This window comes from Corvus hawaiiensis, chromosome 28 (assembly GCF_020740725.1).
Source record: "Corvus hawaiiensis isolate bCorHaw1 chromosome 28, bCorHaw1.pri.cur, whole genome shotgun sequence".
Lineage (NCBI taxonomy): Eukaryota > Metazoa > Chordata > Aves > Passeriformes > Corvidae > Corvus > Corvus hawaiiensis.
In genome coordinates, this window is record NC_063240.1 from 1,276,221 (window position 1) to 1,304,077 (window position 27,857).

A 27,857-nucleotide genomic window follows, 5' to 3' on the forward strand; every position below is an offset into this window, starting at 1 on the left:
CCTTGGCTTCATGTGCATCACCTGTGTCACCATGGTCTCCTTGATTCCATGAGGCCCCACTGTGTCACAATGGCTCCTTGGCGTCATGTGCATCACCTGTGTCACCATGGTCTCCTTGATTCCATGAGGCCCCACTGTGTCACAATGGCTCCTTGGCGTCATGTGCATCACCTGTGTCACCATGGTCTCCTTGATTCCATGAGGCCCCACTGTGTCACAATGGCTCCTTGGCTTCATGTGCATCACCTGTGTCACCATGGTCTCCTTGATTCCATGAGGCCCCACTGCGTCACAATGGCTCCTTGCTTCCATGAGGTTCCGCAGTGTCACCATGCTCACCTTTGATCCACATTGTCATAATGGACAATTGCTTCCATGTGGCCGCACTGGGTCACAATAGCCCCTTGGTTCCATAGGTTTTCTAGAATGTAATGTATAATTTTCTACAATGGAACAATGGACTCCTTGGTTCTGTGAGCTCCCCTGCTTTTTGCAGAGGTGTCTTTGGTTCCAACAAGGCCCCGCTGTGTCTCAGTGCACCCTGGCTTCCATGCGCATCTGGAGTATCTCAAAGGCTCCTTGGTTCCACGAGGTCTTGCTGTGTCACAATGGATGCTGTGCTCCATGAGGCCCTCCAAAGTCATCATGGAGCCTTGATTCCATGTGCTTCCATTGTGTCCCAGTGATGGCCTTGGTTCCATCAGTTTCCTTAGTGGCACAATGCTCTCCATGCTTCCATGATTGCCCACAATGTCACAATGCTCTCCATGCTTCCATGAGGCCCTGCTTTGCCACAATGCTCCCCTTGTGTCCATGAGGCCCCGCTGTGTCCCAATGGACGGAGGGTTCCATGAGGTTCCGTGCTGTCCCCATGGTCTTCTTGAATCCGCAGTGTAACAATGGACCATTGCTTCCAGGCGGCCTCTCTGTGTCACAAGGGGCTCCTTGATTCCATGATTCCCCACGGTGTCACCATGGAGCCTTGTTTCTAGGAGGTTCTGTACTGTCACAATTGTCTCCTTGATGCCATGAGCCCCTGCAGTGTCACAATGGCTCCTTGCTTCCATGAGGAACACAAAAGCTTTGCATCAACACTGAGCAACAGCTGCTGAACACACCTGGGAGCACCTGCTTGCATCAAAAGAGGGCTTCAAGCTGAGAAAGGCAGCAGCAGCTTCCATCTGCAACAGAGAGCCAGGCAAAGGACAGGGACAGAGAATTCAGTGGAAAGACTGCGAGAATTCTGCTTTCAGAGATCATTCCTGCTCACAGGGTCCCTTGTAGAAAGGGGACATCATTCCACGCAGCCGGGACTGAGCATGTAGGGTGTGTTGTTGAGGAAACCTGCTCAGGCTTTTCCATTCTTTCCTTACAAACAGGAAAACTTCTCTGGGCCTGTGTGCAGGCAGAGCCCTAAGGAGAGCAGATGGCACATGGTGCCGTGGGCTGGGACCGCCAGCTGCAGAGCTCAAGGGAAGAAGCCCCGCTGTGTCACAATGGCTCCTTGGCTTCATGTGCATCACCTGTGTCACCATGGTCTCCTTGATTCCATGAGGCCCCACTGTGTCACAATGGCTCCTTGGCTTCATGTGCATCACCTGTGTCACCATGGTCTCCTTGATTCCATGAGGCCCCACTGTGTCACAATGGCTCCTTGGCTTCATGTGCATCACCTGTGTCACCATGGTCTCCTTGATTCCATGAGGCCCCACTGTGTCACAATGGCTCCTTGGCCTCATGTGCATCACCTGTGTCACCATGGTCTCCTTGATTCCATGAGGCCCCACTGCGTCACAATGGCTCCTTGCTTCCATGAGGTTCCGCAGTGTCACCATACTCACCTTTGATCCACAGTGTCATAATGGACAATTGCTTCCATGTGGCCCCACTGTGTCACAATAGCCCCTTGGTTCCATAGGTTTTCTAGAATGTAATGTATAATTTTCTACAATGGAACAATGGACTCCTTGGTTCTGTGAGCTCCCCTGCTTTTTGCAGAGGTGTCTTTGGTTCCAACAAGGCCCCGCTGTGTCTCAGTGCACCCTGGCTTCCATGCGCATCTGGAGTATCACAAAGGCTCCTTGGTTCCACGAGGTCTTGCTGTGTCACAATGGATGCTGTGCTCCATGAGGCCCTCCAAAGTCATCATGGAGCCTTGATTCCATGTGCTTCCATTGTGTCCCAGTGATGGCCTTGGTTCCATCAGTTTCCTTAGTGGCACAATGCTCTCCATGCTTCCATGATTGCCCACAATGTCACAATGCTCTCCATGCTTCCATGAGGCCCTGCTTTGCCACAATGCTCCCCTTGTGTCCATGAGGCCCCGCTGTGTCCCAGTGGACGGAGGGTTCCATGAGGTTCCGTGCTGTCCCCATGGTCTTCTTGAATCCGCAGTGTAACAATGGACCATTGCTTCCAGGCGGCCTCTCTGTGTCACAAGGGGCTCCTTGATTCCATGATTCCCCACGGTGTCACCATGGAGCCTTGTTTCTAGGAGGTTCTGTACTGTCACAATTGTCTCCTTGATCCCATGAGCCCCTGCAGTGTCACAATGGCTCCTTGCTTCCATGAGGAACACAAAAGCTTTGCATCAACACTGAGCAACAGCTGCTGAACACACCTGGGAGCACCTGCTTGCATCAAAAGAGGGCTTCAAGCTGAGAATGGCAGCAGCAGCTTCCATCTGCAACAGAGAGCCAGGCAAAGGACAGGGACAGAGAATTCAGTGGAAAGACTGCGAGAATTCTGCTCCCAGAGATCATTCCTGCTCACAGTGTCCCTTGTAGAAAGGGGACATCATTCCAGGCAGCCTGGACGGAGCATGTAGGGTTTGTTGTTGAGGAAACCTGCTCAGGCTTTTCCATTCTTTCCTTACAAACAGGAAAACTTCTCTGGGCCTGTGTGCAGGCAGAGCCCTAAGGAGAGCAGTTGGCACATGGTGCTGTGGGCTGGGACCGCCAGCTGCAGAGCTCAAGGGAAGAAGCCCCGCTGTGTCACAATGGCTCCTTGGCTTCATGTGCATCACCTGTGTCACCATGGTCTCCTTGATTCCATGAGGCCCCACTGTGTCACAATGGCTCCTTGGCTTCATGTGCATCACCTGTGTCACCATGGTCTCCTTGATTCCATGAGGCCCCACTGCGTCACAATGGCTCCTTGGCTTCATGTGCATCACCTGTGTCACCATGGTCTCCTTGATTCCATGAGGCCCCACTGTGTCACAATGGCTCCTTGGCTTCATGTGCATCACCTGTGTCACCATGGTCTCCTTGATTCCATGAGGCCCCACTGTGTCACAATGGCTCCTTGGCTTCATGTGCATCACCTGTGTCACCATGGTCTCCTTGATTCCATGAGGCCCCACTGTGTCACAATGGCTCCTTGGCTTCATGTGCATCACCTGTGTCACCATGGTCTCCTTGATTCCATGAGGCCCCACTGGGTCACAATGGCTCCTTGGCTTCATGTGCATCACCTGTGTCACCATGGTCTCCTTGATTCCATGAGGCCCCACAGCGTCACAAAGGCTCCTTGCTTCCATGAGGTTCCGCAGTGTCACCATGCTCACCTTTGATCCACATTGTCATAATGGACAATTGCTTCCATGTGGCCCCACTGGGTCACAATAGCCCCTTGGTTCCATAGGTTTTCTAGAATGTAATGTATAATTTTCTACAATGGAACAATGGACTCTTTGGTTCTGTGAGCTCCCCTGCTTTTTGCAGAGGTGTCTTTGGTTCCAACAAGGCCCCGCTGTGTCTCAGTGCACCCTGGCTTCCATGCGCATCTGGAGTATCTCAAAGGCTCCTTGGTTCCACGAGGTCTTGCTGTGTCACAATGGATGCTGTGCTCCATGAGGCCCTCCAAAGTCATCATGGAGCCTTGATTCCATGTGCTTCCATTGTGGCCCAGTGATGGCCTTGGTTCCATCAGTTTCCTTAGTGGCACAATGCTCTCCATGCTTCCATGATTGCCCACAATGTCACAATGCTCTCCATGCTTCCATGAGGCCCTGCTTTGCCACAATGGTCCCCTTGTGTCCATGAGGCCCCGCTGTGTCCCAATGGACGGAGGGTTCCATGAGGTTCCGTGCTGTCCCCATGGTCTTCTTGAATCCGCAGTGTAACAATGGACCATTGCTTCCAGGCGGCCTCTCTGTGTCACAAGGGGCTCCTTGATTCCATGATTCCCCACGGTGTCACCATGGAGCCTTGTTTCTAGGAGGTTCTGTACTGTCACAATTGTCTCCTTGATGCCATGAGCCCCTGCAGTGTCACAATGGCTCCTTGCTTCCATGAGGAACACAAAAGCTTTGCATCAACACTGAGCAACAGCTGCTGAACACACCTGGGAGCACCTGCTTGCATCAAAAGAGGGCTTCAAGCTGAGAATGGCAGCAGCAGCTTCCATCTGCAACAGAGAGCCAGGCAAAGGACAGGGACAGAGAATTCACTGGAAAGACTGCGAGAATTCTGCTCCCAGAGATCATTCCTGCTCACAGGGTCCCTTGTAGAAAGGGGACATCATTCCACGCAGCCTGGACTGAGCATGTAGGGTTTGTTGTTGAGGAAACCTGCTCAGGCTTTTCCATTCTTTCCTTACAAACAGGAAAACTTCTCTGGGCCTGTGTGCAGGCAGAGCCCTAAGGAGAGCAGATGGCACATGGTGCCGTGGGCTGGGACAGCCAGCTGCAGAGCTCAAGGGAAAAAGCCCCGCTGTGTCACCATGGCTCCTTGGCTTCATGTGCATCACCTGTGTCACCATGGTCTCCTTGATTCCATGAGGCCCCACTGTGTCACAATGGCTCCTTGGCTTCGTGTGCATCACCTGTGTCACCATGGTCTCCTTGATTCCATGAGGCCCCACTGTGTCACAATGGCTCCTTGGCTTCATGTGCATCACCTGTGTCACCATGGTCTCCTTGATTCCATGAGGCCCCACTGTGTCACAATGGCTCCTTGCTTCCATGAGGTTCCGCAGTGTCACCATGCTCACCTTTGATCCACATTGTCATAATGGACAATTGCTTCCATGTGGCCCCACTGGGTCACAATAGCCCCTTGGTTCCATAGGTTTTCTAGAATGTAATGTATAATTTTCTACAATGGAACAATGGACTCCTTGGTTCTGTGAGCTCCCCTGCTTTTTGCAGAGGTGTCTTTGGTTCCAACAAGGCCCCGCTGTGTCTCAGTGCACCCTGGCTTCCATGCGCATCTGGAGTATCACAAAGGCTCCTTGGTTCCACGAGGTCTTGCTGTGTCACAATGGATGCTGTGCTCCAGGAGGCCCTCCAAAGTCATCATGGAGCCTTGATTCCATGTGCTTCCATTGTGTCCCAGTGATGGCCTTGGTTCCATCAGTTTCCTTAGTGGCACAATGCTCTCCATGCTTCCATGATTGCCCACAATGTCACAATGCTCTCCATGCTTCCATGAGGCCCTGCTTTGCCACAATGCTCCCCTTGTGTCCATGAGGCCCCGCTGTGTCCCAATGGATGGAGGGTTCCATGAGGTTCCGTGCTGTCCCCATGGTCTTCTTGAATCCGCAGTGTAACAATGGACCATTGCTTCCAGGCGGCCTCTCTGTGTCACAAGGGGCTCCTTGATTCCATGATTCCCCACGGTGTCACCATGGAGCCTTGTTTCTAGGAGGTTCTGTACTGTCACAATTGTCTCCTTGATCCCATGAGCCCCTGCAGTGTCACAATGGCTCCTTGCTTCCATGAGGAACACAAAAGCTTTGCATCAACACTGAGCAACAGCTGCTGAACACACCTGGGAGCACCTGCTTGCATCAAAAGAGGGCTTCAAGCTGAGAAAGGCACCAGCAGTCTCCATCTGCAACAGAGAGCCAGGCAAAGGACAGGGGCAGAGAATTCAGTGGAAAGACAGCGAAAATTCTGCTCCCAGAGATCATTCCTGCTCACAGTGTCCCTTGTAGAAAGGGGACATCATTCCAGGCAGCCTGGACTGAGCATGTGGGGTTTGTTGTTTAGCAAACCTGCTCAGGCTTTTCCATTCTTTCCTTACAAACAGGAAAACTTCTCTGGGCCTGTGTGCAGGCAGAGCCCTGAGGAGAGCAGATGGCACATGGTGCCGTGGGCTGGGACCGCCAGCTGCAGAGCTCAAGGGAAGAAGCCCCGCTGTGTCACAATGGCTCCTTGGCTTCATGTGCATCAGCTGTGTCACAATAGTGTCCTTGATTCCATGAGGCCCCACTGTGTCACAATGGCTTCTTGGCTTCATGTGCATCACCTGTGTCACCATGGTCTCCTTGATTCCATGAGGCCCCACTGTGTCACAATGGCTCCTTGGCTTCATGTGCATCACCTGTGTCACCATGGTCTCCTTGATTCCATGAGGCCCCACTGTGTCACAATGGCTCCTTGGCTTCATGTGCATCACCTGTGTCACCATGGTCTCCTTGATTCCATGAGGCCCCACTGGGTCACAATGGCTCCTTGGCTTCATGTGCATCACCTGTGTCACCATGGTCTCCTTGATTCCATGAGGCCCCACTGTGTCACAATGGCTCCTTGGCTTCGTGTGCATCACCTGTGTCACCATGGTCTCCTTGATTCCATGAGGCCCCACTGTGTCACAATGGCTCCTTGGCTTCATGTGCATCACCTGTGTCACCATGGTCTCCTTGATTCCATGAGGCCCCACTGCGTCACAATGGCTCCTTGCTTCCATGAGGTTCCGCAGTGTCACCATGCTCACCTTTGATCCACATTGTCATAATGGACAATTGCTTCCATGTGGCCCCACTGGGTCACAATAGCCCCTTGGTTCCATAGGTTTTCTAGAATGTAATGTATAATTTTCTACAATGGAACAATGGACTCCTTGGTTCTGTGAGCTCCCCTGCTTTTTGCAGAGGTGTCTTTGGTTCCAACAAGGCCCCGCTGTGTCTCAGTGCACCCTGGCTTCCATGCGCATCTGGAGTATCTCAAAGGCTCCTTGGTTCCACGAGGTCTTGCTGTGTCACAATGGATGCTGTGCTCCATGAGGCCCTCCAAAGTCATCATGGAGCCTTGATTCCATGTGCTTCCATTGTGGCCCAGTGATGGCCTTGGTTCCATCAGTTTCCTTAGTGGCACAATGCTCTCCATGCTTCCATGATTGCCCACAATGTCACAATGCTCTCCATGCTTCCATGAGGCCCTGCTTTGCCACAATGGTCCCCTTGTGTCCATGAGGCCCCGCTGTGTCCCAATGGACGGAGGGTTCCATGAGGTTCCGTGCTGTCCCCATGGTCTTCTTGAATCCGCAGTGTAACAATGGACCATTGCTTCCAGGCGGCCTCTCTGTGTCACAAGGGGCTCCTTGATTCCATGATTCCCCACGGTGTCACCATGGAGCCTTGTTTCTAGGAGGTTCTGTACTGTCACAATTGTCTCCTTGATGCCATGAGCCCCTGCAGTGTCACAATGGCTCCTTGCTTCCATGAGGAACACAAAAGCTTTGCATCAACACTGAGCAACAGCTGCTGAACACACCTGGGAGCACCTGCTTGCATCAAAAGAGGGCTTCAAGCTGAGAATGGCAGCAGCAGCTTCCATCTGCAACAGAGAGCCAGGCAAAGGACAGGGACAGAGAATTCAGTGGAAAGACTGCGAGAATTCTGCTTTCAGAGATCATTCCTGCTCACAGGGTCCCTTGTAGAAAGGGGACATCATTCCAGGCAGCCTGGACTGAGCATGTAGGGTTTGTTGTTGAGGAAACCTGCTCAGGCTTTTCCATTCTTTCCTTACAAACAGGAAAACTTCTCTGGGCCTGTGTGCAGGCAGAGCCCTAAGGAGAGCAGATGGCACATGGTGCCGTGGGCTGGGACAGCCAGCTGCAGAGCTCAAGGGAAGAAGCCCTGCTGTGTCACAATGGCTCCTTGGCTTCATGTGCATCACCTGTGTCACCATGGTCTCCTTGATTCCATGAGGCCCCACTGTGTCACAATGGCTCCTTGGCTTCATGTGCATCACCTGTGTCACCATGGCCTCCTTGATTCCATGAGGCCCCACTGTGTCACAATGGCTCCTTGGCTTCATGTGCATCACCTGTGTCACAATGGTCTCCTTGATTCCATGAGGCCCCACTGTGTCACAATGGCTCCTTGGCTTCATGTGCATCACCTGTGTCACCATGGTCTCCTTGATTCCATGAGGCCCCACTGTGTCACAATGGCTCCTTGGCTTCATGTGCATCACCTGTGTCACCATGGCCTCCTTGATTCCATGAGGCCCCACTGTGTCACAATGGCTCCTTGGCTTCATGTGCATCACCTGTGTCACCATGGTCTCCTTGATTCCATGAGGCCCCACTGTGTCACAATGGCTCCTTGGCTTCATGTGCATCACCTGTGTCACCATGGTCTCCTTGATTCCATGAGGCCCCATGTGTCACAATGGCTCCTTGGCTTCGTGTGCATCACCTGTGTCACCATGGTCTCCTTGATTCCATGAGGCCCCACTGCGTCACAATGGCTCCTTGCTTCCATGAGGTTCCGCAGTGTCACCATGCTCACCTTTGATCCACATTGTCATAATGGACAATTGCTTCCATGTGGCCCCACTGGGTCACAATAGCCCCTTGGTTCCATAGGTTTTCTAGAATGTAATGTATAATTTTCTACAATGGAACAATGGACTCCTTGGTTCTGTGAGCTACCCTGCTTTTTGCAGAGGTGTCTTTGGTTCCAACAAGGCCCCGCTGTGTCTCAGTGCACCCTGGCTTCCATGCGCATCTGGAGTATCACAAAGGCTCCTTGGTTCCACGAGGTCTTGCTGTGTCACAATGGATGCTGTGCTCCATGAGGCCCTCCAAAGTCATCATGGAGCCTTGATTCCATGTGCTTCCATTGTGTCCCAGGGATCGCCTTGGTTCCATCAGTTTCCTTAGTGGCACAATGCTCTCCATGCTTCCATGATTGCCCACAATGTCACAATGCTCTCCATGCTTCCATGAGGCCCTGCTTTGCCACAATGGTCCCCTTGTGTCCATGAGGCCCCGCTGTGTCCCAATGGACGGAGGGTTCCATGAGGTTCCGTGCTGTCCCCATGGTCTTCTTGAATCCGCAGTGTAACAATGGACCATTGCTTCCAGGCGGCCTCTCTGTGTCACAAGGGGCTCCTTGATTCCATGATTCCCCACGGTGTCACCATGGAGCCTTGTTTCTAGGAGGTACTGTACTGTCACAATTGTCTCCTTGATCCCATGAGCCCCTGCAGTGTCACAATGGCTCCTTGCTTCCATGAGGAACACAAAAGCTTTGCATCAACACTGAGCAACAGCTGCTGAACACACCTGGGAGCACCTGCTTGCATCAAAAGAGGGCTTCAAGCTGAGAAAGGCACCAGCAGTCTCCATCTGCAACAGAGAGCCAGGCAAAGGACAGGGACAGAGAATTCAGTGGAAAGACAGCGAAAATTCTGCTCCCAGAGATCATTCCTGCTCACAGTGTCCCTTGTAGAAAGGGGACATCATTCCACGCAGCCTGGACTGAGCATGTGGGGTTTGTTGTTTAGGAAACCTGCTCAGGCTTTTCCATTCTTTCCTTACAAACAGGAAAACTTCTCTGGGCCTGTGTGCAGGCAGAGCCCTGAGGAGAGCAGATGGCACATGGTGCCGTGGGCTGGGACCGCCAGCTGCAGAGCTCAAGGGAAGAAGCCCCGCTGTGTCACAATGGCTCCTTGGCTTCATGTGCATCACCTGTGTCACAATAGTGTCCTTGATTCCATGAGGCCCCACTGTGTCACAATGGCTCCTTGGCTTCATGTGCATCACCTGTGTCACCATGGTCTCCTTGATTCCATGAGGCCCCACTGTGTCACAATGGCTCCTTGGCTTCATGTGCATCACCTGTGTCACCATGGCCTCCTTGATTCCATGAGGCCCCACTGTGTCACAATGGCTCCTTGGCTTCATGTGCATCACCTGTGTCACCATGGTCTCCTTGATTCCATGAGGCCCCACTGTGTCACAATGGCTCCTTGGCTTCATGTGCATCACCTGTGTCACCATGGTCTCCTTGATTCCATGAGGCCCCACTGTGTCACAATGGCTCCTTGGCTTCATGTGCATCACCTGTGTCACCATGGTCTCCTTGATTCCATGAGGCCCCACTGCGTCACAATGGCTCCTTGCTTCCATGAGGTTCCGCAGTGTCACCATGCTCACCTTTGATCCACATTGTCATAATGGACAATTGCTTCCATGTGGCCCCACTGGGTCACAATAGCCCCTTGGTTCCATAGGTTTTCTAGAATGTAATGTATAATTTTCTACAATGGAACAATGGACTCCTTGGTTCTGTGAGCTACCCTGCTTTTTGCAGAGGTGTCTTTGGTTCCAACAAGGCCCCGCTGTGTCTCAGTGCACCCTGGCTTCCATGCGCATCTGGAGTATCTCAAAGGCTCCTTGGTTCCACGAGGTCTTGCTGTGTCACAATGGATGCTGTGCTCCATGAGGCCCTCCAAAGTCATCATGGAGCCTTGATTCCATGTGCTTCCATTGTGTCCCAGTGATGGCCTTGGTTCCATCAGTTTCCTTAGTGGCACAATGCTCTCCATGCTTCCATGATTGCCCACAATGTCACAATGCTCTCCATGCTTCCATGAGGCCCTGCTTTGCCACAATGGTCCCCTTGTGTCCATGAGGCCCCGCTGTGTCCCAATGGACGGAGGGTTCCATGAGGTTCCGTGCTGTCCCCATGGTCTTCTTGAATCCGCAGTGTAACAATGGACCATTGCTTCCAGGCGGCCTCTCTGTGTCACAAGGGGCTCCTTGATTCCATGATTCCCCACGGTGTCACCATGGAGCCTTGTTTCTAGGAGGTTCTGTACTGTCACAATTGTCTCCTTGATGCCATGAGCCCCTGCAGTGTCACAATGGCTCCTTGCTTCCATGAGGAACACAAAAGCTTTGCATCAACACTGAGCAACAGCTGCTGAACACACCTGGGAGCACCTGCTTGCATCAAAAGAGGTCTTCAAGCTGAGAAAGGCAGCAGCAGCTTCCATCTGCAACAGAGAGCCAGGCAAAGGACAGGGGCAGAGAATTCAGTGGAAAGACTGCGAGAATTCTGCTTTCAGAGATCATTCCTGCTCACAGGGTCCCTTGTAGAAAGGGGACATCATTCCACGCAGCCGGGACTGAGCATGTAGGGTTTGTTGTTGAGGAAACCTGCTCAGGCTTTTCCATTCTTTCCTTACAAACAGGAAAACTTCTCTGGGCCTGTGTGCAGGCAGAGCCCTAAGGAGAGCAGATGGCACATGGTGCCGTGGGCTGGGACCGCCAGCTGCAGAGCTGAAGGGAAGAAGCCCCGCTGTGTCACAATGGCTCCTTGACTTCATGTGCATCACCTGTGTCACCATGGTCTCCTTGATTCCATGAGGCCCCACTGTGTCACAATGGCTCCTTGGCTTCATGTGCATCACCTGTGTAACCATGGCCTCCTTGATTCCATGAGGCCCCACTGTGTCACAATGGCTCCTTGGCTTCATGTGCATCACCTGTGTCACCATGGTCTCCTTGATTCCATGAGGCCCCACTGTGTCACAATGGCTCCTTGGCTTCATGTGCATCACCTGTGTCACCATGGTCTCCTTGATTCCATGAGGCCCCACTGTGTCACAATGGCTCCTTGGCTTCATGTGCATCACCTGTGTCACCATGGCCTCCTTGATTCCATGAGGCCCCACTGTGTCACAATGGCTCCTTGGCTTCATGTGCATCACCTGTGTCACCATGGTCTCCTTGATTCCATGAGGCCCCACTGTGTCACAATGGCTCCTTGGCTTCATGTGCATCACCTGTGTCACCATGGTCTCCTTGATTCCATGAGGCCCCACTGTGTCACAATGGCTCCTTGGCTTCATGTGCATCACCTGTGTCACCATGGTCTCCTTGATTCCATGAGGCCCCACTGCGTCACAATGGCTCCTTGCTTCCATGAGGTTCCGCAGTGTCACCATGCTCACCTTTGATCCACATTGTCATAATGGACAATTGCTTCCATGTGGCCCCACTGGGTCACAATAGCCCCTTGGTTCCATAGGTTTTCTAGAATGTAATGTATAATTTTCTACAATGTAACAATGGACTCCTTGGTTCTGTGAGCTCCCCTGCTTTTTGCAGAGGTGTCTTTGGTTCCAACAAGGCCCCGCTGTGTCTCAGTGCACCCTGGCTTCCATGCGCATCTGGAGTATCACAAAGGCTCCTTGGTTCCACGAGGTCTTGCTGTGTCACAATGGATGCTGTGCTCCATGAGGCCCTCCAAAGTCATCATGGAGCCTTGATTCCATGTGCTTCCATTGTGTCCCAGTGATGGCCTTGGTTCCATCAGTTTCCTTAGTGGCACAATGCTCTCCATGCTTCCATGATTGCCCACAATGTCACAATGCTCTCCATGCTTCCATGAGGCCCTGCTTTGCCACAATGGTCCCCTTGTGTCCATGAGGCCCCGCTGTGTCCCAGTGGACGGAGGGTTCCATGAGGTTCCGTGCTGTCCCCATGGTCTTCTTGAATCCGCAGTGTAACAATGGACCATTGCTTCCAGGCGGCCTCTCTGTGTCACAAGGGGCTCCTTGATTCCATGATTCCCCACGGTGTCACCATGGAGCCTTGTTTCTAGGAGGTTCTGTACTGTCACAATTGTCTCCTTGATCCCATGAGCCCCTGCAGTGTCACAATGGCTCCTTGCTTCCATGAGGAACACAAAAGCTTTGCATCAGCACTGAACAACAGCTGCTGAACACACCTGGGAGCATCTGCTTGCATCAAACGAGGGCTTCAAGCTGAGAATGGCAGCAGCAGCTTCCATCTGCAACAGAGAGCCAGGCAAAGGACAGGGACAGAGAATTCAGTGGAAAGACTGCGAGAATTCTGCTTTCAGAGATCATTCCAGCTCACAGTGTCCCTTGTAGAAAGGGGACATCATTCCAGGCAGCCTGGACTGAGCATGTAGGGTTTGTTGTTGAGGAAACCTGCTCAGGCTTTTCCATTCTTTCCTTACAAACAGGAAAACTTCTCTGGGCCTGTGTGCAGGCAGAGCCCTGAGGAGAGCAGATGGCACATGGTGCCGTGGGCTGGGACAGCCAGCTGCAGAGCTCAAGGGAAGAAGCCCCGCTGTGTCACAATGGCTCCTTGGCTTCATGTGCATCACCTGTGTCACCATGGTCTCCTTGATTCCATGAGGCCCCACTGTGTCACAATGGCTCCTTGGCTTCATGTGCATCACCTGTGTCACCATGGTCTCCTTGATTCCATGAGGCCCCACTGCGTCACAATGGCTCCTTGCTTCCATGAGGTTCTGCAGTGTCACCATGCTCACCTTTGATCCACATTGTCATAATGGACAATTGCTTCCATGTGGCCCCACTGGGTCACAATAGCCCCTTGGTTCCATAGGTTTTCTAGAATGTAATGTATAATTTTCTACAATGGAACAATGGACTCCTTGGTTCTGTGAGCTACCCTGCTTTTTGCAGAGGTGTCTTTGGTTCCAACAAGGCCCCGCTGTGTCTCAGTGCACCCTGGCTTCCATGCGCATCTGGAGTATCACAAAGGCTCCTTGGTTCCACGAGGTCTTGCTGTGTCACAATGGATGCTGTGCTCCATGAGGCCCTCCAAAGTCATCATGGAGCCTTGATTCCATGTGCTTCCATTGTGTCCCAGGGATTGCCTTGGTTCCATCAGTTTCCTTAGTGGCACAATGCTCTCCATGCTTCCATGATTGCCCACAATGTCACAATGCTCTCCATGCTTCCATGAGGCCCTGCTTTGCCACAATGCTCCCCTTGTGTCCATGAGGCCCCGCTGTGTCCCAGTGGACGGAGGGTTCCATGAGGTTCCGTGCTGTCCCCATGGTCTTCTTGAATCCGCAGTGTAACAATGGACCATTGCTTCCAGGCGGCCTCTCTGTGTCACAAGGGGCTCCTTGATTCCATGATTCCCCACGGTGTCACCATGGAGCCTTGTTTCTAGGAGGTTCTGTACTGTCACAATTGTCTCCTTGATCCCATGAGCCCCTGCAGTGTCACAATGGCTCCTTGCTTCCATGAGGAACACAAAAGCTTTGCATCAGCACTGAACAACAGCTGCTGAACACACCTGGGAGCACCTGCTTGCATCAAAAGAGGGCTTCAAGCTGAGAATGGCAGCAGCAGCTTCCATCTGCAACAGAGAGCCAGGCAAAGGACAGGGACAGAGAATTCAGTGGAAAGACTGCGGGAATTCTGCTTTCAGAGATCATTCCTGCTCACAGTGTCCCTTGTAGAAAGGGGACATCATTCCAGGCAGCCTGGACTGAGCATGTAGGGTTTGTTGTTGAGGAAACCTGCTCAGGCTTTTCCATTCTTTCCTTACAAACAGGAAAACTTCTCTGGGCCTGTGTGCAGGCAGAGCCCTGAGGAGAGCAGTTGGCACATGGTGCCGTGGGCTGGGACCGCCAGCTGCAGAGCTCAAGGGAAGAAGCCCCGCTGTGTCACAATGGCTCCTTGGCTTCATGTGCATCACCTGTGTCACCATGGTCTCCTTGATTCCATGAGGCCCCACTGTGTCACAATGGCTCCTTGGCTTCATGTGCATCACCTGTGTAACCATGGCCTCCTTGATTCCATGAGGCCCCACTGTGTCACAATGGCTCCTTGGCTTCATGTGCATCACCTGTGTCACCATGGTCTCCTTGATTCCATGAGGCCCCACTGTGTCACAATGGCTCCTTGGCTTCATGTGCATCACCTGTGTCACCATGGTCTCCTTGATTCCATGAGGCCCCACTGTGTCACAATGGCTCCTTGGCTTCATGTGCATCACCTGTGTCACCATGGCCTCCTTGATTCCATGAGGCCCCACTGTGTCACAATGGCTCCTTGGCTTCATGTGCATCACCTGTGTCACCATGGTCTCCTTGATTCCATGAGGCCCCACTGTGTCACAATGGCTCCTTGGCTTCATGTGCATCACCTGTGTCACCATGGTCTCCTTGATTCCATGAGGCCCCACTGTGTCACAATGGCTCCTTGGCTTCATGTGCATCACCTGTGTCACCATGGTCTCCTTGATTCCATGAGGCCCCACTGCGTCACAATGGCTCCTTGCTTCCATGAGGTTCCGCAGTGTCACCATGCTCACCTTTGATCCACATTGTCATAATGGACAATTGCTTCCATGTGGCCCCACTGGGTCACAATAGCCCCTTGGTTCCATAGGTTTTCTAGAATGTAATGTATAATTTTCTACAATGGAACAATGGACTCCTTGGTTCTGTGAGCTCCCCTGCTTTTTGCAGAGGTGTCTTTGGTTCCAACAAGGCCCCGCTGTGTCTCAGTGCACCCTGGCTTCCATGCGCATCTGGAGTATCACAAAGGCTCCTTGGTTCCACGAGGTCTTGCTGTGTCACAATGGATGCTGTGCTCCATGAGGCCCTCCAAAGTCATCATGGAGCCTTGATTCCATGTGCTTCCATTGTGTCCCAGTGATGGCCTTGGTTCCATCAGTTTCCTTAGTGGCACAATGCTCTCCATGCTTCCATGATTGCCCACAATGTCACAATGCTCTCCATGCTTCCATGAGGCCCTGCTTTGCCACAATGGTCCCCTTGTGTCCATGAGGCCCCGCTGTGTCCCAGTGGACGGAGGGTTCCATGAGGTTCCGTGCTGTCCCCATGGTCTTCTTGAATCCGCAGTGTAACAATGGACCATTGCTTCCAGGCGGCCTCTCTGTGTCACAAGGGGCTCCTTGATTCCATGATTCCCCACGGTGTCACCATGGAGCCTTGTTTCTAGGAGGTTCTGTACTGTCACAATTGTCTCCTTGATCCCATGAGCCCCTGCAGTGTCACAATGGCTCCTTGCTTCCATGAGGAACACAAAAGCTTTGCATCAGCACTGAACAACAGCTGCTGAACACACCTGGGAGCATCTGCTTGCATCAAACGAGGGCTTCAAGCTGAGAATGGCAGCAGCAGCTTCCATCTGCAACAGAGAGCCAGGCAAAGGACAGGGACAGAGAATTCAGTGGAAAGACTGCGAGAATTCTGCTTTCAGAGATCATTCCAGCTCACAGTGTCCCTTGTAGAAAGGGGACATCATTCCAGGCAGCCTGGACGGAGCATGTAGGGTTTGTTGTTGAGGAAACCTGCTCAGGCTTTTCCATTCTTTCCTTACAAACAGGAAAACTTCTCTGGGCCTGTGTGCAGGCAGAGCCCTGAGGAGAGCAGATGGCACATGGTGCCGTGGGCTGGGACCGCCAGCTGCAGAGCTCAAGGGAAGAAGACCCGCTGTGTCACAATGGCTCCTTGGCTTCATGTGCATCACCTGTGTCACCATGGTCTCCTTGATTCCATGAGGCCCCACTGTGTCACAATGGCTCCTTGGCTTCATGTGCATCACCTGTGTCACCATGGTCTCCTTGATTCCATGAGGCCCCACTGCGTCACAATGGCTCCTTGCTTCCATGAGGTTCTGCAGTGTCACCATGCTCACCTTTGATCCACATTGTCATAATGGACAATTGCTTCCATGTGGCCCCACTGGGTCACAATAGCCCCTTGGTTCCATAGGTTTTCTAGAATGTAATGTATAATTTTCTACAATGGAACAATGGACTCCTTGGTTCTGTGAGCTACCCTGCTTTTTGCAGAGGTGTCTTTGGTTCCAACAAGGCCCCGCTGTGTCTCAGTGCACCCTGGCTTCCATGCGCATCTGGAGTATCACAAAGGCTCCTTGGTTCCACGAGGTCTTGCTGTGTCACAATGGATGCTGTGCTCCATGAGGCCCTCCAAAGTCATCATGGAGCCTTGATTCCATGTGCTTCCATTGTGTCCCAGGGATTGCCTTGGTTCCATCAGTTTCCTTAGTGGCACAATGCTCTCCATGCTTCCATGATTGCCCACAATGTCACAATGCTCTCCATGCTTCCATGAGGCCCTGCTTTGCCACAATGCTCCCCTTGTGTCCATGAGGCCCCGCTGTGTCCCAGTGGACGGAGGGTTCCATGAGGTTCCGTGCTGTCCCCATGGTCTTCTTGAATCCGCAGTGTAACAATGGACCATTGCTTCCAGGCGGCCTCTCTGTGTCACAAGGGGCTCCTTGATTCCATGATTCCCCACGGTGTCACCATGGAGCCTTGTTTCTAGGAGGTTCTGTACTGTCACAATTGTCTCCTTGATCCCATGAGCCCCTGCAGTGTCACAATGGCTCCTTGCTTCCATGAGGAACACAAAAGCTTTGCATCAGCACTGAACAACAGCTGCTGAACACACCTGGGAGCACCTGCTTGCATCAAAAGAGGGCTTCAAGCTGAGAATGGCAGCAGCAGCTTCCATCTGCAACAGAGAGCCAGGCAAAGGACAGGGACAGAGAATTCAGTGGAAAGACTGCGGGAATTCTGCTTTCAGAGATCATTCCTGCTCACAGTGTCCCTTGTAGAAAGGGGACATCATTCCAGGCAGCCTGGACTGAGCATGTAGGGTTTGTTGTTGAGGAAACCTGCTCAGGCTTTTCCATTCTTTCCTTACAAACAGGAAAACTTCTCTGGGCCTGTGTGCAGGCAGAGCCCTGAGGAGAGCAGTTGGCACATGGTGCCGTGGGCTGGGACCGCCAGCTGCAGAGCTCAAGGGAAGAAGCCCCGCTGTGTCACAATGGCTCCTTGGCTTCATGTGCATCACCTGTGTCACCATGGTCTCCTTGATTCCATGAGGCCCCACTGTGTCACAATGGCTCCTTGGCTTCATGTGCATCACCTGTGTAACCATGGCCTCCTTGATTCCATGAGGCCCCACTGTGTCACAATGGCTCCTTGGCTTCATGTGCATCACCTGTGTCACCATGGTCTCCTTGATTCCATGAGGCCCCACTGTGTCACAATGGCTCCTTGGCTTCATGTGCATCACCTGTGTCACCATGGTCTCCTTGATTCCATGAGGCCCCACTGTGTCACAATGGCTCCTTGGCTTCATGTGCATCACCTGTGTCACCATGGCCTCCTTGATTCCATGAGGCCCCACTGTGTCACAATGGCTCCTTGGCTTCATGTGCATCACCTGTGTCACCATGGTCTCCTTGATTCCATGAGGCCCCACTGTGTCACAATGGCTCCTTGGCTTCATGTGCATCACCTGTGTCACCATGGTCTCCTTGATTCCATGAGGCCCCACTGGGTCACAATGGCTCCTTGGCTTCATGTGCATCACCTGTGTCACCATGGTCTCCTTGATTCCATGAGGCCCCACTGCGTCACAATGGCTCCTTGCTTCCATGAGGTTCCGCAGTGTCACCATGCTCACCTTTGATCCACATTGTCATAATGGACAATTGCTTCCATGTGGCCCCACTGGGTCACAATAGCCCCTTGGTTCCATAGGTTTTCTAGAATGTAATGTATAATTTTCTACAATGGAACAATGGACTCCTTGGTTCTGTGAGCTCCCCTGCTTTTTGCAGAGGTGTCTTTGGTTCCAACAAGGCCCCGCTGTGTCTCAGTGCACCCTGGCTTCCATGCGCATCTGGAGTATCACAAAGGCTCCTTGGTTCCACGAGGTCTTGCTGTGTCACAATGGATGCTGTGCTCCATGAGGCCCTCCAAAGTCATCATGGAGCCTTGATTCCATGTGCTTCCATTGTGTCCCAGTGATGGCCTTGGTTCCATCAGTTTCCTTAGTGGCACAATGCTCTCCATGCTTCCATGATTGCCCACAATGTCACAATGCTCTCCATGCTTCCATGAGGCCCTGCTTTGCCACAATGGTCCCCTTGTGTCCATGAGGCCCCGCTGTGTCCCAGTGGACGGAGGGTTCCATGAGGTTCCGTGCTGTCCCCATGGTCTTCTTGAATCCGCAGTGTAACAATGGACCATTGCTTCCAGGCGGCCTCTCTGTGTCACAAGGGGCTCCTTGATTCCATGATTCCCCACGGTGTCACCATGGAGCCTTGTTTCTAGGAGGTTCTGTACTGTCACAATTGTCTCCTTGATCCCATGAGCCCCTGCAGTGTCACAATGGCTCCTTGCTTCCATGAGGAACACAAAAGCTTTGCATCAGCACTGAACAACAGCTGCTGAACACACCTGGGAGCATCTGCTTGCATCAAACGAGGGCTTCAAGCTGAGAATGGCAGCAGCAGCTTCCATCTGCAACAGAGAGCCAGGCAAAGGACAGGGACAGAGAATTCAGTGGAAAGACTGCGAGAATTCTGCTTTCAGAGATCATTCCAGCTCACAGTGTCCCTTGTAGAAAGGGGACATCATTCCAGGCAGCCTGGACGGAGCATGTAGGGTTTGTTGTTGAGGAAACCTGCTCAGGCTTTTCCATTCTTTCCTTACAAACAGGAAAACTTCTCTGGGCCTGTGTGCAGGCAGAGCCCTGAGGAGAGCAGATGGCACATGGTGCCGTGGGCTGGGACAGCCAGCTGCAGAGCTCAAGGGAAGAAGCCCCGCTGTGTCACAATGGCTCCTTGGCTTCATGTGCATCACCTGTGTCACCATGGTCTCCTTGATTCCATGAGGCCCCACTGTGTCACAATGGCTCCTTGGCTTCATGTGCATCACCTGTGTCACCATGGTCTCCTTGATTCCATGAGGCCCCACTGCGTCACAATGGCTCCTTGCTTCCATGAGGTTCTGCAGTGTCACCATGCTCACCTTTGATCCACATTGTCATAATGGACAATTGCTTCCATGTGGCCCCACTGGGTCACAATAGCCCCTTGGTTCCATAGGTTTTCTAGAATGTAATGTATAATTTTCTACAATGGAACAATGGACTCCTTGGTTCTGTGAGCTACCCTGCTTTTTGCAGAGGTGTCTTTGGTTCCAACAAGGCCCCGCTGTGTCTCAGTGCACCCTGGCTTCCATGCGCATCTGGAGTATCACAAAGGCTCCTTGGTTCCACGAGGTCTTGCTGTGTCACAATGGATGCTGTGCTCCATGAGGCCCTCCAAAGTCATCATGGAGCCTTGATTCCATGTGCTTCCATTGTGTCCCAGGGATTGCCTTGGTTCCATCAGTTTCCTTAGTGGCACAATGCTCTCCATGCTTCCATGATTGCCCACAATGTCACAATGCTCTCCATGCTTCCATGAGGCCCTGCTTTGCCACAATGCTCCCCTTGTGTCCATGAGGCCCCGCTGTGTCCCAGTGGACGGAGGGTTCCATGAGGTTCCGTGCTGTCCCCATGGTCTTCTTGAATCCGCAGTGTAACAATGGACCATTGCTTCCAGGCGGCCTCTCTGTGTCACAAGGGGCTCCTTGATTCCATGATTCCCCACGGTGTCACCATGGAGCCTTGTTTCTAGGAGGTTCTGTACTGTCACAATTGTCTCCTTGATCCCATGAGCCCCTGCAGTGTCACAATGGCTCCTTGCTTCCATGAGGAACACAAAAGCTTTGCATCAGCACTGAACAACAGCTGCTGAACACACCTGGGAGCACCTGCTTGCATCAAAAGAGGGCTTCAAGCTGAGAATGGCAGCAGCAGCTTCCATCTGCAACAGAGAGCCAGGCAAAGGACAGGGACAGAGAATTCAGTGGAAAGACTGCGGGAATTCTGCTTTCAGAGATCATTCCTGCTCACAGTGTCCCTTGTAGAAAGGGGACATCATTCCAGGCAGCCGGGACTGAGCATGTAGGGTTTGTTGTTGAGGAAACCTGCTCAGGCTTTTCCATTCTTTCCTTACAAACAGGAAAACTTCTCTGGGCCTGTGTGCAGGCAGAGCCCTGAGGAGAGCAGTTGGCACATGGTGCCGTGGGCTGGGACCGCCAGCTGCAGAGCTCAAGGGAAGAAGCCCCGCTGTGTCACAATGGCTCCTTGGCTTCATGTGCATCACCTGTGTCACCATGGTCTCCTTGATTCCATGAGGCCCCACTGTGTCACAATGGCTCCTTGGCTTCATGTGCATCACCTGTGTCACCATGGTCTCCTTGATTCCATGAGGCCCTACTGTGTCACAATGGCTCCTTGGCTTCATGTGCATCACCTGTGTCACCATGGTCTCCTTGATTCCATGAGGCCCCACTGTGTCACAATGGCTCCTTGGCTTCATGTGCATCACCTGTGTCACCATGGTCTCCTTGATTCCATGAGGCCCCACTGTGTCACAATGGCTCCTTGGCTTCGTGTGCATCACCTGTGTCACCATGGTCTCCTTGATTCCATGAGGCCCCACTGTGTCACAATGGCTCCTTGGCTTCATGTGCATCACCTGTGTCACCATGGTCTCCTTGATTCCATGAGGCCCCACTGTGTCACAATGGCTCCTTGGCTTCATGTGCATCACCTGTGTCACCATGGTCTCCTTGATTCCATGAGGCCCCACTGTGTCACAATGGCTCCTTGGCTTCATGTGCATCACCTGTGTCACCATGGTCTCCTTGATTCCATGAGGCCCCACTGCGTCACAATGGCTCCTTGCTTCCATGAGGTTCCGCAGTGTCACCATGCTCACCTTTGATCCACATTGTCATAATGGACAATTGCTTCCATGTGGCCCCACTGGGTCACAATAGCCCCTTGGTTCCATAGGTTTTCTAGAATGTAATGTATAATTTTCTACAATGGAACAATGGACTCCTTGGTTCTGTGAGCTCCCCTGCTTTTTGCAGAGGTGTCTTTGGTTCCAACAAGGCCCCGCTGTGTCTCAGTGCACCCTGGCTTCCATGCGCATCTGGAGTATCACAAAGGCTCCTTGGTTCCACGAGGTCTTGCTGTGTCACAATGGATGCTGTGCTCCATGAGGCCCTCCAAAGTCATCATGGAGCTTTGATTCCATGTGCTTCCATTGTGTCCCAGTGATGGCCTTGGTTCCATCAGTTTCCTTAGTGGCACAATGCTCTCCATGCTTCCATGATTGCCCACAATGTCACAATGCTCTCCATGCTTCCATGAGGCCCTGCTTTGCCACAATGCTCCCCTTGTGTCCATGAGGCCCCGCTGTGTCCCAATGGACGGAGGGTTCCATGAGGTTCCGTGCTGTCCCCATGCTCTTCTTGAATCCGCAGTGTAACAATGGACCATTGCTTCCAGGCGGCCTCTCTGTGTCACAAGGGGCTCCTTGATTCCATGATTCCCCACGGTGTCACCATGGAGCCTTGTTTCTAGGAGGTTCTGTACTGTCACAATTGTCTCCTTGATCCCATGAGCCCCTGCAGTGTCACAATGGCTCCTTGCTTCCATGAGGAACACAAAAGCTTTGCATCAGCACTGAGCAACAGCTGCTGAACACACCTGGGAGCATCTGCTTGCATCAAACCAGGGCTTCAAGCTGAGAATGGCAGCAGCAGCTTCCATCTGCAACAGAGAGCCAGGCAAAGGACAGGGACAGAGAATTCAGTGGAAAGACTGCGAGAATTCTGCTTTCAGAGATCATTCCAGCTCACAGTGTCCCTTGTAGAAAGGGGACATCATTCCACGCAGCCTGGACGGAGCATGTAGGGTTTGTTGTTGAGGAAACCTGCTCAGGCTTTTCCATTCTTTCCTTACAAACAGGAAAACTTCTCTGGGCCTGTGTGCAGGCAGAGCCCTGAGGAGAGCAGATGGCACATGGTGCCGTGGGCTGGGACAGCCAGCTGCAGAGCTCAAGGGAAGAAGCCCCGCTGTGTCACAATGGCTCCTTGGCTTCATGTGCATCACCTGTGTCACCATGGTCTCCTTGATTCCATGAGCCCCACTGTGTCACAATGGCTCCTTGGCTTCATGTGCATCACCTGTGTCACCATGGTCTCCTTGATTCCATGAGGCCCCACTGCGTCACAATGGCTCCTTGCTTCCATGAGGTTCCGCAGTGTCACCATGCTCACCTTTGATCCACATTGTCATAATGGACAATTGCTTCCATGTGGCCCCACTGGGTCACAATAGCCCCTTGGTTCCATAGGTTTTCTAGAATGTAATGTATAATTTTCTACAATGGAACAATGGACTCCTTGGTTCTGTGAGCTACCCTGCTTTTTGCAGAGGTGTCTTTGGTTCCAACAAGGCCCCGCTGTGTCTCAGTGCACCCTGGCTTCCATGCGCATCTGGAGTATCACAAAGGCTCCTTGGTTCCACGAGGTCTTGCTGTGTCACAATGGATGCTGTGCTCCATGAGGCCCTCCAAAGTCATCATGGAGCCTTGATTCCATGTGCTTCCATTGTGTCCCAGGGATTGCCTTGGTTCCATCAGTTTCCTTAGTGGCACAATGCTCTCCATGCTTCCATGATTGCCCACAATGTCACAATGCTATCCATGCTTCCATGAGGCCCTGCTTTGCCACAATGGTCCCCTTGTGTCCATGAGGCCCCGCTGTGTCCCAGTGGACGGAGGGTTCCATGAGGTTCCGTGCTGTCCCCATGGTCTTCTTGAATCCGCAGTGTAACAATGGACCATTGCTTCCAGGCGGCCTCTCTGTGTCACAATGGGCTCCTTGATTCCATGATTCCCCACGGTGTCACCATGGAGCCTTGTTTCTAGGAGGTTCTGTACTGTCACAATTGTCTCCTTGATGCCATGAGCCCCTGCAGTGTCACAATGGCTCCTTGCTTCCATGAGGAACACAAAAGCTTTGCATCAGCACTGAACAACAGCTGCTGAACACACCTGGGAGCACCTGCTTGCATCAAAAGAGGGCTTCAAGCTGAGAATGGCAGCAGCAGCTTCCATCTGCAACAGAGAGCCAGGCAAAGGACAGGGACAGAGAATTCAGTGGAAAGACTGCGGGAATTCTGCTTTCAGAGATCATTCCTGCTCACAGTGTCCCTTGTAGAAAGGGGACATCATTGCAGGCAGCCTGGACTGAGCATGTAGGGTTTGTTGTTTAGGAAACCTGCTCAGGCTTTTCCATTCTTTCCTTACAAACAGGAAAACTTCTCTGGGCCTGTGTGCAGGCAGAGCCCTGAGGAGAGCAGTTGGCACATGGTGCCGTGGGCTGGGACCGCCAGCTGCAGAGCTCAAGGGAAGAAGCCCCGCTGTGTCACAATGGCTCCTTGGCTTCATGTGCATCACCTGTGTCACCATGGTCTCCTTGATTCCATGAGGCCCCACTGTGTCACAATGGCTCCTTGGCTTCATGTGCATCACCTGTGTCACCATGGTCTCCTTGATTCCATGAGGCCCCACTGTGTCACAATGGCTCCTTGGCTTCATGTGCATCACCTGTGTCACCATGGTCTCCTTGATTCCATGAGGCCCCACTGTGTCACAATGGCTCCTTGGCTTCATGTGCATCACCTGTGTCACCATGGTCTCCTTGATTCCATGAGGCCCCACTGCGTCACAATGGCTCCTTGCTTCCATGAGGTTCCGCAGTGTCACCATGCTCACCTTTGATCCACATTGTCATAATGGACAATTGCTTCCATGTGGCCCCACTGGGTCACAATAGCCCCTTGGTTCCATAGGTTTTCTAGAATGTAATGTATAATTTTCTACAATGGAACAATGGACTCCTTGGTTCTGTGAGCTCCCCTGCTTTTTGCAGAGGTGTCTTTGGTTCCAACAAGGCCCCGCTGTGTCTCAGTGCACCCTGGCTTCCATGCGCATCTGGAGTATCACAAAGGCTCCTTGGTTCCACGAGGTCTTGCTGTGTCACAATGGATGCTGTGCTCCATGAGGCCCTCCAAAGTCATCATGGAGCTTTGATTCCATGTGCTTCCATTGTGTCCCAGTGATGGCCTTGGTTCCATCAGTTTCCTTAGTGGCACAATGCTCTCCATGCTTCCATGATTGCCCACAATGTCACAATGCTCTCCATGCTTCCATGAGGCCCTGCTTTGCCACAATGCTCCCCTTGTGTCCATGAGGCCCCGCTGTGTCCCAATGGACAGAGGGTTCCATGAGGTTCCGTGCTGTCCCCATGGTCTTCTTGAATCCGCAGTGTAACAATGGACCATTGCTTCCAGGCGGCCTCTCTGTGTCACAAGGGGCTCCTTGATTCCATGATTCCCCACGGTGTCACCATGGAGCCTTGTTTCTAGGAGGTTCTGTACTGTCACAATTGTCTCCTTGATCCCATGAGCCCCTGCAGTGTCACAATGGCTCCTTGCTTCCATGAGGAACACAAAAGCTTTGCATCAGCACTGAGCAACAGCTGCTGAACACACCTGGGAGCATCTGCTTGCATCAAACCAGGGCTTCAAGCTGAGAATGGCAGCAGCAGCTTCCATCTGCAACAGAGAGCCAGGCAAAGGACAGGGACAGAGAATTCAGTGGAAAGACTGCGAGAATTCTGCTTTCAGAGATCATTCCAGCTCACAGTGTCCCTTGTAGAAAGGGGACATCATTCCACGCAGCCTGGACGGAGCATGTAGGGTTTGTTGTTGAGGAAACCTGCTCAGGCTTTTCCATTCTTTCCTTACAAACAGGAAAACTTCTCTGGGCCTGTGTGCAGGCAGAGCCCTGAGGAGAGCAGATGGCACATGGTGCCGTGGGCTGGGACAGCCAGCTGCAGAGCTCAAGGGAAGAAGCCCCGCTGTGTCACAATGGCTCCTTGGCTTCATGTGCATCACCTGTGTCACCATGGTCTCCTTGATTCCATGAGCCCCACTGTGTCACAATGGCTCCTTGGCTTCATGTGCATCACCTGTGTCACCATGGTCTCCTTGATTCCATGAGGCCCCACTGCGTCACAATGGCTCCTTGCTTCCATGAGGTTCCGCAGTGTCACCATGCTCACCTTTGATCCACATTGTCATAATGGACAATTGCTTCCATGTGGCCCCACTGGGTCACAATAGCCCCTTGGTTCCATAGGTTTTCTAGAATGTAATGTATAATTTTCTACAATGGAACAATGGACTCCTTGGTTCTGTGAGCTACCCTGCTTTTTGCAGAGGTGTCTTTGGTTCCAACAAGGCCCCGCTGTGTCTCAGTGCACCCTGGCTTCCATGCGCATCTGGAGTATCACAAAGGCTCCTTGGTTCCACGAGGTCTTGCTGTGTCACAATGGATGCTGTGCTCCATGAGGCCCTCCAAAGTCATCATGGAGCCTTGATTCCATGTGCTTCCATTGTGTCCCAGGGATTGCCTTGGTTCCATCAGTTTCCTTAGTGGCACAATGCTCTCCATGCTTCCATGATTGCCCACAATGTCACAATGCTATCCATGCTTCCATGAGGCCCTGCTTTGCCACAATGGTCCCCTTGTGTCCATGAGGCCCCGCTGTGTCCCAGTGGACGGAGGGTTCCATGAGGTTCCGTGCTGTCCCCATGGTCTTCTTGAATCCGCAGTGTAACAATGGACCATTGCTTCCAGGCGGCCTCTCTGTGTCACAATGGGCTCCTTGATTCCATGATTCCCCACGGTGTCACCATGGAGCCTTGTTTCTAGGAGGTTCTGTACTGTCACAATTGTCTCCTTGATGCCATGAGCCCCTGCAGTGTCACAATGGCTCCTTGCTTCCATGAGGAACACAAAAGCTTTGCATCAGCACTGAACAACAGCTGCTGAACACACCTGGGAGCACCTGCTTGCATCAAAAGAGGGCTTCAAGCTGAGAATGGCAGCAGCAGCTTCCATCTGCAACAGAGAGCCAGGCAAAGGACAGGGACAGAGAATTCAGTGGAAAGACTGCGGGAATTCTGCTTTCAGAGATCATTCCTGCTCACAGTGTCCCTTGTAGAAAGGGGACATCATTCCAGGCAGCCTGGACTGAGCATGTAGGGTTTGTTGTTTAGGAAACCTGCTCAGGCTTTTCCATTCTTTCCTTACAAACAGGAAAACTTCTCTGGGCCTGTGTGCAGGCAGAGCCCTGAGGAGAGCAGTTGGCACATGGTGCCGTGGGCTGGGACCGCCAGCTGCAGAGCTCAAGGGAAGAAGCCCCGCTGTGTCACAATGGCTCCTTGGCTTCATGTGCATCACCTGTGTCACCATGGTCTCCTTGATTCCATGAGGCCCCACTGTGTCACAATGGCTCCTTGGCTTCATGTGCATCACCTGTGTCACCATGGTCTCCTTGATTCCATGAGGCCCCACTGTGTCACAATGGCTCCTTGGCTTCATGTGCATCACCTGTGTCACCATGGTCTCCTTGATTCCATGAGGCCCCACTGTGTCACAATGGCTCCTTGGCTTCATGTGCATCACCTGTGTCACCATGGTCTCCTTGATTCCATGAGGCCCCACTGCGTCACAATGGCTCCTTGCTTCCATGAGGTTCCGCAGTGTCACCATGCTCACCTTTGATCCACATTGTCATAATGGACAATTGCTTCCATGTGGCCCCACTGGGTCACAATAGCCCCTTGGTTCCATAGGTTTTCTAGAATGTAATGTATAATTTTCTACAATGGAACAATGGACTCCTTGGTTCTGTGAGCTCCCCTGCTTTTTGCAGAGGTGTCTTTGGTTCCAACAAGGCCCCGCTGTGTCTCAGTGCACCCTGGCTTCCATGCGCATCTGGAGTATCACAAAGGCTCCTTGGTTCCACGAGGTCTTGCTGTGTCACAATGGATGCTGTGCTCCATGAGGCCCTCCAAAGTCATCATGGAGCTTTGATTCCATGTGCTTCCATTGTGTCCCAGTGATGGCCTTGGTTCCATCAGTTTCCTTAGTGGCACAATGCTCTCCATGCTTCCATGATTGCCCACAATGTCACAATGCTCTCCATGCTTCCATGAGGCCCTGCTTTGCCACAATGCTCCCCTTGTGTCCATGAGGCCCCGCTGTGTCCCAATGGACAGAGGGTTCCATGAGGTTCCGTGCTGTCCCCATGGTCTTCTTGAATCCGCAGTGTAACAATGGACCATTGCTTCCAGGCGGCCTCTCTGTGTCACAAGGGGCTCCTTGATTCCATGATTCCCCACGGTGTCACCATGGAGCCTTGTTTCTAGGAGGTTCTGTACTGTCACAATTGTCTCCTTGATCCCATGAGCCCCTGCAGTGTCACAAT